Source organism: Podarcis filfolensis (genome assembly GCF_964270895.1).
Source record: "Podarcis filfolensis genome assembly, chromosome: 9".
In the NCBI taxonomy this organism is placed as follows: Eukaryota; Metazoa; Chordata; class Lepidosauria; order Squamata; family Lacertidae; genus Podarcis; species Podarcis filfolensis.
Genome location: NC_139610.1, coordinates 4723016 through 4736235, shown reverse-complemented (window position 1 = coordinate 4736235; position 13220 = coordinate 4723016). Strand labels below are relative to the sequence as shown.

Genomic DNA, 13220 nt, shown 5'->3' with positions numbered 1-13220 from the left:
TCCCCTTTCCTATACACACCCTTTCTTAAAACTCAGCTGAATTCAGCCTGTGTTTTACGTGTTCCAGGTCACCAGAATCAAAACGGTTCCATTCCAGGTTTTACAAAATGCTCACGGGCTCTAGGGACAAGGCCCTGAAGCAGCAAAGAGAGAGTTTTCTGTTGAGCTTTTCACATTCTAGATAAAGTGGTTTCATCACAATTCTTCCCATTAAAAGTACAACTTAAAATCCCCCCTGTATTGACAACAATCCAGCTGTGCATTCATTTTGCCCACAATAAAATATAGCAATAGCAACCAGTACGGTTACACAATAAATTATCTCAGGTCAGATGAAACCAGCTTTCCATGAATTGATAATGGATAAGGAAGCTGATCTGGTCTGTATCACTGAAACCTGGGTGGGTGAGCAGGGCAGAGTTGGTCTCACCTGGCTGTGCCCACATAGGTACTCCTTGCAGCATCAGGACAGATTTGGCTCAGGGAGGGCAAGTTGCTGTGCTGTATATAAATTCTCTCTCTCTGCTCTGTCCAGATGTGAGGGGATATAGAGTGTGTGTGTTCCTGACATTGGGCAATTGGGACAGATCAGGGATTCTGCTGGTTTACCACCCTCTGCAGAGGTGAGGGACCTACATATTAGGATGGTCCACCCTTAGAGGTTGGTAGATCCAATGGGTTTCCAGTAGGCCTGAGTGATATTTGGTTGTTAACATCAAGATATATCAGCAGCTGAATACCATGATTTACCATATCAGCTCTTCTTCCTTGCCATGAGCAAGAGCAGCATGAGAGCTTGATCAGCTGAGGGGAAGGCAGTGTGTGAATGGCAGAGTCCCATACCAGGAGAGAGGTCTTGCATCTTGCGGCTGGCACAAATATCCTTGCCATCCTACTTGTGCCCATGGTCATAGCCAGGATTTGGGGGGGGGCAGAACCTCAGTTAGTTACGTATTTTTATTTATTTACTTAAGAGGGAAGCTGCCCCCCTCCCTTGGCTACGCCCATGCTTGTGCCACTGATTTATGGGCTTCCAGGTTCTGCAGCATCTGGAGAGCATTCCTGCGCATGGCGGAGCAGCTACTGGGCGCAGGACTGGAGGCCTGATTTTGCCCAGTAACGGGACCAGCCCATTATTCACTATGAACAGCGGCATAGCGTGGGGGGTGCAGGGGGGGCCCGGCTGCACCGGGCGCAACATCTGGGGGTTAGGGTTAGGGGGCGCAAATCCACGGGTTAGGGGGCGCAAATTACTTGCCTTGCCCCGGGTGCTGACAACCCACGCTACGCCACTGACCATGAAGCATGTCACTATTTGTTGCAGTGCATATAAAAATGCAGGTTACAAAAGTTTGAGTGCTGCCATAAAAAGTTAAAGCGAGTCATTGTAAGATTGCAATTAATTGGAAATGATATAAATCACAGGTTACTTTTACTTTAAAAAGCCAGATAAACGTGTAATTATCCCTGCAGCAGCGTCACACGTAGTTGCCCCCCGGGTGGAGGTCCCGTCCCTCAAGCACTTCTTGAGGGCGAGTGCTAAAATCTCTACGAAAAGTGGTGCTCCACGGAAAAAAATTCTAGTTTGAAGGGGCCACTGTGAGAAGCACCAACAGAAGCAGAGCGTTGCTACTGAGGCGTCTGCGCTCTTTCAAACGGATTCATTCCGCTCTTTTAATTGCGCCAGGAGCTCTTGCGGATGCAGGAATGATGGGGGGCGGAGGTCGAAAAGGGGCGCCATCGGAGGGGGGACCGGCGAGCGCGTCTCCCATTCGGAAGCCTTCGTGCACGTACGTAAGGGCAGAGGGAAAGCGTGGCTGGATCCGGTCCCAGGCCCACCTCGCGCGGCAGCCTCTGCGGGCGGCGTCCCCTTAGCCAGGCGCCCGCGGGAGGCGCCAGAGGAGCGCGCAGCTCCCTGGGCGCCGCCGCCGCCGAGCTTCTTAACCGCGCCGGGTCCAGGCGGGCGCAGCGCCTCTTCCTCGGCATCCTCCGGAGCCCCGGCCGCCGGCGGGGGAGAGGCGAGGCCAGGGCGGCGGCGGCGGCGCGCCGGAGTGGCGGGGCCCGGCGCCAATCCCGACGAGCGCGGCGCGCTTCAAGGCGCTGGGAGGCGGAGCTGCGCCGCAGCCCGGCGGGGAGGAGCGCGGAGCCGAGCCCAGCGCAGCAAAGCCAGGCAGGCGGCGCGCCCGCCGCCCGCCCCGCTTCCACCTGCCGGCGCCGGGCTGCCTCGGGACCCTCGGCTTCCCCCCAGGCAAGTGGACGCGGCCAGCCCGGCCGGCGGGAGGGCGGCGGCGGCAGGAGACGCCCGGGAGGAGCGGGCAGCGGCAGCCGCGGGTAGCCGCGTGGGCTGGGGGCTCGGCGGGCGGCGGAGACGACCTGCCCCGCGAGAGGGGAAGGGCTCGGCCCGGACCCCGGGCGCGCAAGTGCGCCTCGCCCGGCGGGCAGGAAGGCGTCGCCCGCCCCGCGCCAGGGAGCCACCCTGCTGCTGCCGCTGCTGCCGCATCCTTCCTGCCCGGAGGATGCCGGCGCTGGCTTGCTTCGCGCAGGGCGCACCCGCCCCAGACGGGAGGAGGGGGAGGCAAGGAGGGCTCCCCTCTCCGCGCCCCCCAACTGTGGGCCGGCCTCTGTTCGAGGGGGCCTCGCTGCGCTTCCCGGGGTGCGGCGGCCTGGCCAGCCTGCGCTGCTCCTGGAAACCAGCCCCGCGTAATCCGCGGGTCAAGTGCGGGCATAGGCGGCCCACCTCCTCCGCGACCTGGTGCGCACCTGCGGGGCTGGAGGGGCCTTGCTGCCGAGGGAAGGGCAGGGGGCCCGGCGGCGCCCCTCGGAGGCAGCCCCCGCGCGCCCGGCCTGGCTGCTTCGGGGAGGGGCGCCCCGGTTCCGGGGCCGGGTGGTCGCGGGTGCCGCCGGCCCGAATCCGCTGCTGGTCCCGCGTGGGAGCGGAGCCTTCTCTGTGGAGAGCCGGAGCAGGATGGGGTCTGGTGCTCAGATCCCAAACTTTTCCTCAAATGCTCTGAGAAAACCGTATTGTTTCTAATCTGCAGAATGATTCATGAGGGACCAAGGATATGTGTGAAGATTTTATTTTCACTCTGAAGTGGTCGCAGACTAAGATATGAGAAGTGGTGCTTCAAAGTGGAGTGTTTACACTGCACCTCATCCAAATTGTCCCCTCCCCAACCCCCCCCCCCAAAGCTGTTTGTTTTTCTGGAGAAGCTGTACAATAGTGGTACATAGCGGTTGGTGGGAGCGGGGTTTAGACTGGGCAGAGGGAAAGACCTGATGAGGGTCCAATGACTGCCTTTAAGTAAAAATCAAAGCACCAGGAGTTAAGGATCTCATGGACCCTGTAAGTTCTCACCAAGAGTTTAGTTTGATGTTGCAAGCCTTAAGGTGAGGTCTGGGAGACACTTTGGCATATAGAGACCTTTTTATGAGGAAGTGTGTGTGTGTTGAGTTCAGTGTAGCTTTAGGATCGCAGGGTCAGTCTTTGGAACGCCTCCCATACAAACTGACCAAGTGCTGAATTTCAATTAGTACTATTAACTTCAGAAGAGGCCCTTTTTTGCTCCCACTGAACTGTGTTGTGTGATGGCAACTCTTATGTAATACAGTGTCATGCAGATTTTTTAAATAAATGGTGGTATTAAAATAATTTTGCAGACTTTGCTGAGGGTACTGATTTGCTTTTGGCACTTCCTTACAGTTTGCTTTTTGTTTTGTCTTTTAACATATTAATGGTCCACAAATGTGGAGTCTGTATCCTGAGTTCTGCAATCCGTCTTCAGATTTTAGGCCTCTGTGACCACACAGATTTATGGAAGGCATGGATACTTGCTTTAATTGAAATTAGTGGCTTCTAAGGTCTATTATTATCCAGTTAGAGATGCTGTATTGCCAGGCAATTTTTTCTTTTAAGTGCTACTTGCTTTTAAAATAGCACTTAATGACCCCAATGTCTAAAATGACATCAGGGGTGAGATGTATATTTGAATGGGGAGATACCAACTAACTTTACGTTCATTTCCCTTGTGCTTTACACATCCATTTACTGCAAAGTAGCCCAGTGAAAGAAATTGTGACTTACCGTACTTAATATCCTTGTGGTATGAAGTGCATCTTGATACACGTGGTGAATGTTACCTGATTCAGGTTCTAGTTCTTATTTAATTTTTATGTTTTTGACCAAACTGATTGCACAGCACTGCTCCCCCATTGCTGTTCTGCTGTTCATTCTAAATTGAACGCTATTTGTGTTGGCTTCTCAAAAATTTTGTGACAACCTAAATTGTGGCAGGGGGAATGCTTAGGAACCACTTGAACAATAAGAAGTACAGTTGTACAGTACCTTGGTTCCCGAACGCCTTGGTACTCAGACGTTTTGGCTCTTGAACGTCACAAACCCAGAAGTGAGTGTTCCAGTTTGCGAACATTCTTTGGAATCCGCACGTTCGATGGGAGCTTCCTGCAGCCAATCAGAAGCCGCGCTTTGGTTTCTGAATGTTTTGGAAGTCAAATGGACTTCCGGAACGGATTCCGTTCGACTTCCAAGGTACGACTGTAGCTGAATTCTGTTGTGAAGTGAATTTTACTTTGCAAAGTGTAAATGTATTTGTACATGGCGCATGCATAAATAACAACAGCAAAGTTAGGCTGAATGAGATGAATGTCTATTTAGTCCAGCAGCGGTCAGCCAGATTCCTCTGGAAAGCTCTCAAGAAAAGGATGAGGGCAATGGTCCTACCCTGCTCCTAGAATTTACAGCAGAGGTGTGGGAGCTCCAGTCTGCATTATGCCATTAATTCTAGCTCAATTTTTAGAAAGACCGTCTGTCTAGGAGCCATTCCATTTATCTTGGAAATTATACTTCTGAATCCTGAGCACATAGGAACATTACATTTATATTGTTCTTTGGGATACAGGTGTAAAATTCATGGAAATTTGTAGACATGGGGTAAAAAAAATCCTGTTTCCATTGTTTTCTAAAGATAGTGTGCTTGGGGGTCTTTCATGGCTTAGAAAATATTTACAGTTAATTCCAAAGTGGGAGTAAGTTTGCAGCATCCAGGGGTGAAGGACCCAAGGATGTGCTGGGGTCACAGTATGAACTGTGTGATTTACTGACAGACGCACTGTGTGACATATTTATTATATTCCACTACTTGCAGCATTCATATTAAACATAGAACTTGTTTTTTGCTCAAGTTTATTTAGGCCCCAGCAGTACCTGTCATGTAGCTCTACTTGTGGTTAATGTCTGGTTTTTGTGTACAATGCATTACTTTTTGAGTAATGAGAAGTTTGGGGCTTAAACCTGCCTGCATGACCCATACCCTTTCAGATGCTGAAAGCTGAGGACTGAGCCGAGGCTTAACAGTGGATGAAGCAGCACTCCTCACACACAACTCATGTGTGGTATTGCAAGCATACAGTAAACCTCTTGAACATCCAAGGCTGAATTAAAGGTTGTTACTTGCTCTGCAGTGCACCCTCCCCCTGTAGAAGTCCCTTTTAAAAGTCATTTTAAAAAGTTATCTCCCTAAAAAAGAAAAGGAAGTGATTGCTGCTGCTGCTGCTGCTGCTGTTTGAGTCCCCAGTTCCTATGCTTGTGCCTTGTAGTCCAGCCTTAGAAAAATCAGTTTTGGACTGGGACAGTTTGGCATGGGGACAGCTTTGAATGTGGACAATTCTGCTGTTGGTGTTTTTTCAGTGGTAAGTAGAGGGGGAATGCAAATGAGGGCAGCTTGGGAACCTTTTTCAGAGCAGGATTGATGTCATCTGCAGGAGTGGCAGGTCAGTTGACAGATGAGAATTTGAAGTTTGGTGCCAATGACAGGATCCCCTGTCCCCGCTGGTGAGCTTCCTCCCTCGTTCAAATTTTCCTGAACTGTAGAGAATGCAAGAGCAGGGGCAGCATCTGCCTCTCTTCTCCAAGCGTATCTACTCAGAAGCACTTGCCCAGTTTTTTTAGTAGGCAAGCAAACCTCTGCTAGGTGTGCCATGGCAAGGGCCAAGGAAGATTCACATTGTAATCAGTAAGCTGAGGGATCTGTTTCCACTTGGCTGAGATCCCTGCGGGTGGACTTCCCTCTTCTTGGCTGACTGTGTCTTCAGTGGAGTTGAAACACAGGGAGGAGTGAAGCCACATCAGTGAGGATTTCTCTCGTGAGTGTAATTTGTTAACAGTTGTGTTCATGGAGAATTTGCTCAGGAAAAGGAGTCCTGGTCACCCTATGCTTGTGAGAGAGCTACTTTGAGCAGAGTAGTTACGGTACCTTAGCATTTTTGTGTACTTTGCGTTTAAAGCATTAAATTTGGCCATAGACATGCAGTGATCGTGCCCAAACCTTTTGTGACCTATCCATCCTCACATCTACCCTGCTTTGAATTTTTTACATTGATCACTTACAAACTTATATTCTTTATATCAAGCAACTTGCACTAGTAATAATAATAATAATTTATTATTTATACCCCACCCATCTGGCTGGGCTTCCCCAGCCACTCTGGGCGGCTTCCAACAAAATATTAAAATACAGTAATGCATCAAACATTAAAAGCTTCCCTAAACAGGGCTGCCTTCAGATGTCTTATGAAAGTCTGGTAGTTGTTGTTCTCTTTGACATCTGGTGGGAGGGCATTCCACAGGGCGGGTGCCACTACCAAGAAGGCCCTCTGCCTGGTTCCCTGTAACTTCACTTCTTGCAGTGAGGGAACCTCCAGAAGGCCCTTGACGCTGGACCTCAGTGTCTGGGTAGAACAATGGGGGTGGAGACGCTCCTTCAGGTATACTGGACCAAAGCCGTTTAGGGCTTTAAAGGTCAACACCAACACTTTGAATTGTGCTCGGAAAGGTACTAGTGATTTGTAAGGTGCCAGTTGAACTAAATGACAAATATAAAATAGTTTTATATGCAATGAACAAACAAAGGTGTGCAGATTCACAATGTAATATGAAATCTTGTAGCATCACATAGGCATATGGAAGGTGGAGCAAGCTTGTTCTCTCTTGTTCTGGAGGGTAGGACTCAAACCAATGGCTACAAGAAAGACGATTCCAGCTAAACATCAGGAAGAACTTTCTGACAGTAAGAGCTGCCCCACAGTGGAACAGACTCAAGAGAAATTATGGACTCTTCTTCCTTGGTGGTCTTTTAAGCAGAGGTTGGATGGTCCTCTGTCATGGATGCTTAAGTTGAGATTCCTGCATTGCAGGGGGTTGAACTAGATGACCCTTGGGGTCCCTTCCAACTCTACAATTCTATTATTCTTAGTAGTTCACTGAAAATTGTTGTTTGCAGCCAGTGATGCAGCTAGGCAACTTTAGACCCTGAAAATAATGCTTGTATAGGGTCCCCCTTTAGATAATAGGAGACCTATAAGCCTATTACTTCACTTGTGGAGCATATAATTGATGCCTCTTTACAATGTGTTCTATAACCACTGCTACATTCCTTAAATGTTGCGGGGTGGGGAGTTTGCCAACCCAGTGTGCAGTTTTGCATTTTAAGATCAGTTAGACTGCCAGAATAAAATGGAGCTTGGTTTGGCTGCCATGATGCTTAGCACATTTGCTTTGGAATAAACACTGTTTTATTTTAGAATAAAGGTAAAGGTACCCCTGCCCGTTCGGGCCAGTCTTGCCAGACTCTAGGGTTGTGCGCTCATCTCATTCTATAGGCCGGGAGCCAGCACTGTCCGCAGACACTTCCGGGTCACATGGCCAGCGTGACGAAGCTGCTCTGGCGAGCCAGCACCAGCGCAGCACACGGAAACGCCGTTTACCTTCCCGCTATAAAGCGGTACCTATTTATCTACTTGCACTTAGGGGTGCTTTCGAACTGCTAGGTGCGCAGGAGCTGGGACCTAACGACGGGAGCACACCCCGCCGCGGGGATTCGAACTGCCGACCATACGATCGGCAAGTCCTAGGCGCTGTGGTTTTACCCACAGCGCCACCCGCATCCCTTTTATTTTAGAATAGGGTAACATAAATTTTCAAGTAAGAATAATATCAACATCTTATTATTGTTTTTTTACAGCTACGGAGCAGCCGTCACATGGTTTTACAGCTGCCCTATAGCTATAAAAGATTTTTTAAGATAAGAAAGGATGCTGTGGCGACCATGTTGGCTCTCGAGGGCTTGGCATGCACATGCCAGCCGAAGTATTGGATGCTAATTTGCTGGTGCCCCCATCTTCTGCCACTTTCATGTTCTGTGGGCCCTGGATTTCATCTCATGAACCTTCTTAGAGTTCTTTGTGAGTTTCAACAAGCAGGTAGATATTCACAGAGCTGATCTGGTTTGTATTATGTAGAGTTTCAAAAAGCTTTTAGAATACCTCACCAAAGTTTTCAGAGTGAGTTTAGCTGTCATGAAATAAGAAGGCAGATCCTCTTAGGGTCATGAGTTAGGAAAAAATGCTAAGAGCAAGAATAAATATGTAGTTCTGCCAGTGAAAAGATCAAGGAAGTGAAGTCCCCAAAATGGTTAGGTTGGGAGTTGTGCATATTACTAGTTTAATGATCTGTAGTTAGGGCTTAGCAATGAGATAGTCATGTTTGTTGACACCAAATTGTTAAAGGTGATTAAAACAAGGGATGCTGAAAGGAGCTATCAAAGGGTCTCTCCCAACTAGGTGAAATGGCAAATGCAATTCAGTATAAGCAAGAATTAAGTGATGCGCAATGAGACCCCCCTCCAAATACTTATTTAACACATGCTAACAGTATTTAGGGACGCGGGTGGTGCTGTGGGTTAAACCACAGAGCCTAGGACTTGCCGATCAGAAGGTCGGTGGTTCGAATCCCCGCAATGGGGTGAGCTCCCGTTGCTTGGTCCCAGCTCCTGCCAACCTAGCTGTTTGAAAGCATGTCAAAGTGCAAGTAGATAAATAGGTACCGCTCTGGCGGGAAGGTAAATGGCGTTTCTGTGCACTGCTCTGGTTTGCCAGAAGTGGCTTAATCATGCTGGCCACATGACCCGGAAGCTGTATGCCGGCTCCCACGGCCAATAAAGCAAGATGAGCGCCGCAACCCCAGAGTTGGCCACGACTGGACCTAATGGTCAGGGGTCCCTTTACCTTTACCTTTAACAGTATTTAGGAAAGAAATTGAAAACCAAACTGCAAATTGAAAACTAAAAACTGCAAAGGTGAGTAAGAGGAAACATGATAGAAATGTATAAAGTCTTCTTGGTGTAGAGAAAATGGATAGAGGGGGGAAATAGCTGCCTGCCTGCACACTTCCAAGTCAAGTGCAAGGTATGGATGAATTGGGGTCCAAATACTTGCAGGCATGCTTCTCGCCCTGTCTCCAGCTTGGCCCTTGAAACCCGGGAGGGAGCCCTTCTCATGGCCCTACAGCGACCCAAGATACAACCTTCTCTGCTTTGCCTACGTAGCTCCTTGCTGTCAGAGGTCCACCAAGAATTTTTTGTATTTGGACTTGGATGTCACCATTTATTTCATGCTGTGAGCTGCTCATTTAAAAATTCAGGAGTGGTCAGTAAACAAAAGATGTAATTTTCAGCTTGGTTCTGCCTTCAGAGAGGAAACGGATATGTGAGTTCAGGCACGAGGGGCATTCTTAAAATGGGGACTCCTTGTCTGCCACTTCTGCTGCTTCAGTCTATCTAATTCAGCTCGTGGATGGGATGCCCCTCCACTTGAGCTCTTTATGCCTTCATCGGAGGATCTCTTCCCACATTACACATCCATGGGTGCCAATCTGTTGCTCGATCTTTGGCCGGTGGCCCTGAGAGCAAGGAAACTCACTGACTTCAGACACAGGCAACAGGAGTGATGTTGATCAGCTGGGACAGAAAGTAGTATTATTTGCCCTACAGGTATTGGATTTGTCATTTTCTGTTTGCGGTTTAGGTATCCTGTCTATTTTTAGCTAAGCGTACGTTAAGCTTCTTGGTAACTTAAGGACAGTTTGTTTCTCTTGCAACCTTTTGTAACCTGAGTTCTAGTATATTACCTTTGGTGTCTCCCCCACTTTGAACTATTATTTTTTAAGGACTGCAGTATGCTTCTAGAACACACATGTGTTCAGCACCTGTTGTAAATCAAATGTACCTGAATTGAATATAGCAGCAGAATTCCTTTCTTGAGGAACATGCCAGGGCTAGTGGTAGCAAATATTCAGAAACAAGTGTGAGGATATTTCCATTTTTTGTAAGTATAAATTGATTTGGTGTCCATTTTGAGGTTAGACATTTGCTTTATTCCATTCTGTTGCACCTTGGATAAAATGTGTTGGTGATCCTGGTTTCCCACAGTGAGGGCTGGTAATGAGAAATCCCAGGGGTGCCACTAACTGGATTTATGACACTTGTACAATATTTGATTTATGTACAAATTATACACAGAATCCTTTCTCTTTCAACTCTATTTTTGCCATCTCAGTATGCCTCTTAATTTCTCCCTCCATGGCTTCATTCCACTCCTCCTCCAACACAACTCAGCCACTTGGATGTTTTATTTCTCTAGTCCAGGGTTTCCAAAACTTGGGTTTCCAGCTGTTTTTAGTCTACAACTCCCATCATCCCTAGTTAGCAGGACCAGAGGTCAAGGATGTTTGGGAATTGTAGTCCAAAAACAGCTGAACACCCAAGTTTGGGGAACCCTGCTCTAGAGACCTGTGCAAAGGTCTTTTCCATTTCATCATCCACTGCCTCCAACTTTACCATTGCCAGAGCAGCAGATATTGCCAGCCTTCATGTCATGTTTGCAGACAGCTTTGTAACACACTCTGCCAACAGGCCTGGTGCCTAAAGCCAGCTGTCCATTCCCTTGGGAATCCTTCCATCCTCCATTCTGTGGACATGACCAAGCCAGCGTAGACTTTGCTGAGACAGGAGTGTGAACATACTGGGAAGTGGGCTTGGAAGAGCACATCTTCGTTTGATAGCAGGCTCCATGTCCTCAATGCCAGCCTCAAACCAGCTGGGGATCTGCTGCTATATTTTCCCCAAGAGGGCATATATGTGTTCTAGGTTGCCTCTTTGATGTCATTCCACCTTGCTTCAATGCTATCTCTTGGGCAGTTCAGTACAGCTTGTTCAACGGTATCACAGAAGCGTTCACAAAGTTCAGGTACGACTGTTCTGTTAGTGTTGATTCCAGGCCATACTTTGTGCTATGAACTGTCTTTGGCTGGAGATGGATCTTGTTCACTACTAGGGAGTGATCTGTGATCCGTGTCGCAGCTGGCACGGTGGTAGCTCAGTGTAACATGAACACAGTTCAGTCACCAGATCTCCTGGTGGCAATCAAGACCATCTGGTGCCAGTGGCCTGACCTTGGGTGTCTCCAGGATCCTCGATGTTTTGCCTTGTTAGAGAAGAATGTGTTCCTGATGCAGAGGCTGTGATACAAGCACTGCTCAAGCAGCTTTTATCCATTCTCACTCATGCTGCCAATTCCAAAGTGGCCTACACAGTTATCCCATGTGTGATGATCATTCCCAACTCTGGCATTGAAATCTCCCAGCAGGAATAGGTGTTTACAGTCTGGGACCCTCACTCTGAAAGATAGTAAGTGTGTTGGGAAGGCTACAGACACACCATAAATGGCCTATGAAGAACTGGCCAGTCTGTATTTCCTGGCTGCAGCACTAGCTAGAAAGCAAAGATGGGGCCGATGCTATGTGGGTCCAGGAACCAAGAGACTGCTGTTTGTAGCAGAGAGGTAAACAGGAGAGAGGGAGGCTGAGCCCTGCCACCCCCCTGCAGTGGCGAAGCTTCATGCTCCAGCACTGGGAGGCGGAGAGCAGGAGGGGGCGCGGCTGGTGTGCGTCCCAGGGGCGTGGCACGCCACCCGCAAGGACATGGCGTGTGTCCTGAGGGTGTGGTACACCACCCACAGGGGCATGGTGTGCGTCTGGGGGCATGGCACGCTGCCTGCGGGGGCGTGGACGGGGGCAGCCGCAATGGCACCCCACTGGGATCGCGTTGCCAGGTGCTTTGCACTCCTCCCGCACTCCTCTTCCTTCACCAGTACCCCCCTGCAAAGACAAGAGGAGGGAGCGAAAAAGCTGGTTCCTTTTTTAAAAAAAGATTTTATTAAAACTTTTCAAAATACAATAAAAGACCAGAACGAAGCAGAGGCAGAAACAAAGCAAATAAGACAGAAAGAACATTAAAGGAAATAATAACTGAATAAAAAGATAAAGAAAAAGCTAATAAAAAAGAAAAAGGCAATAAGTAAAAGTGACTTCCAACTATCCATCTGTCAGTTATATATACACGAGTTCCTCAAAATAATTGAATGTTCAATCCCGAGTAATATCCAGCTATTCCTTTGCTAGCTGAAGTTTTCCCAGTCTTCCGTCTGGGCACCTTAAGTTCATTCATTTTCCTTTCTAACCAAGAAGTCCAAAAGAGCTTCTCCAATGATTATTATAAGTAAAGGTCAGCAGTAGTCTTCCTCCAGACCCACATCCCAGCTTTATCTCCAATATTAAAAAACACCAGGCCTTATTTTTTTATTCCTCAAGGGTTTCTTTGCTGTGGTTATATAATAAAACAATGATCTATCATTGGTTACTAATTGTATAGGCATTAATTCACACCCAAATTCATATACAAATCTTCCAATTCCCTTTCCTGTTGGCCATGTGTTACATCCTTATCTTTTTTTACAAAGTTTCAGTTTCTTGCTTTTCCGTTCTTTTTCCAGAAGTGTTGCAGGAGGCATAGTGGCTTTTCCCTCTGAGTTCATTCCAAATTACTCACAGAGTCCTTTCTTCTCCAACATCATAGCTTCAACTATACCTTGTTCTGCTCGTTCAAGCATCAGTATGGAACCATCCTCTAGGACTGGCCAAGCATCATCAATATTTTTCCAAGAGCTATAAATCTGCAGCCATCTGTATGGAACCATTCTCCTGATCTTGCACATCATCACTGGTATTTCCCCCCAAGATCTTCTCCTGTCTCTGCTTTGTCCAATACATTTCCCCATATCAGTTTCTGCATCTTAATTCCTTTAATTGATCATTTAAAAGTTGTTGTACAACTGCAACAGTCAGTAGGTTATTTTTTTTGACATTTTTTTTCAGTCCTGGCTGCTTTAAAATAAGTTTACACAGTCCTTGCTCAGATAAGACACATTCCTAGCCTTCCAGTGCTCCCACAGCAAGTACAGCCAGCAGCCATATAATTTTGCATTGCAATAAACACCCTTGAATCGGAGGATTAGAACTAAAGAAGATGGAA

At 47.9% G+C, this 13220-nt stretch overlaps 1 protein-coding gene across 2 annotated transcripts in view; it reads left to right on the top strand.

Annotated features, from left to right (window-relative positions):
• The first annotated feature begins 2101 nt into the window (after nt 1-2101).
• Nucleotides 2102-13220, top strand: part of JAKMIP1 (janus kinase and microtubule interacting protein 1) — an 80473-nt gene continuing 69354 nt past the window's right edge. For both annotated transcript variants that reach the window (XM_083630284.1, XM_083630285.1), the window contains exon 1: nt 2102-2248. The gene's annotated coding sequence lies outside the window, so the exon portion shown is untranslated. The remainder of the gene's footprint in view (nt 2249-13220) is intronic.